This window comes from Monodelphis domestica, chromosome 4 (assembly GCF_027887165.1).
Source record: "Monodelphis domestica isolate mMonDom1 chromosome 4, mMonDom1.pri, whole genome shotgun sequence".
NCBI lineage: Eukaryota > Metazoa > Chordata > Mammalia > Didelphimorphia > Didelphidae > Monodelphis > Monodelphis domestica.
Genome location: NC_077230.1, coordinates 401,690,362 through 401,690,561, shown reverse-complemented (window position 1 = coordinate 401,690,561; position 200 = coordinate 401,690,362).

Sequence of the window (200 nt, the reverse complement as noted above, 5' to 3'; positions counted from 1 at the left end):
GGGGGTCCTTGAGCTCCCTGCCCCCCCAACTTTGAAAAAAAAAAACGTGGCCACTGCCTAACCTTGGTGGGTGGGGAAACTGCATTTTTCTCTTTCCCTCCCCCACCCTCAAACTTTGCTTGTACTTTCCTTAGCATATCTCAAGTCACATTTTCCTTGGGAGTGCTTGCCTTTATTAGAATATTAATAGTCACTCAAAG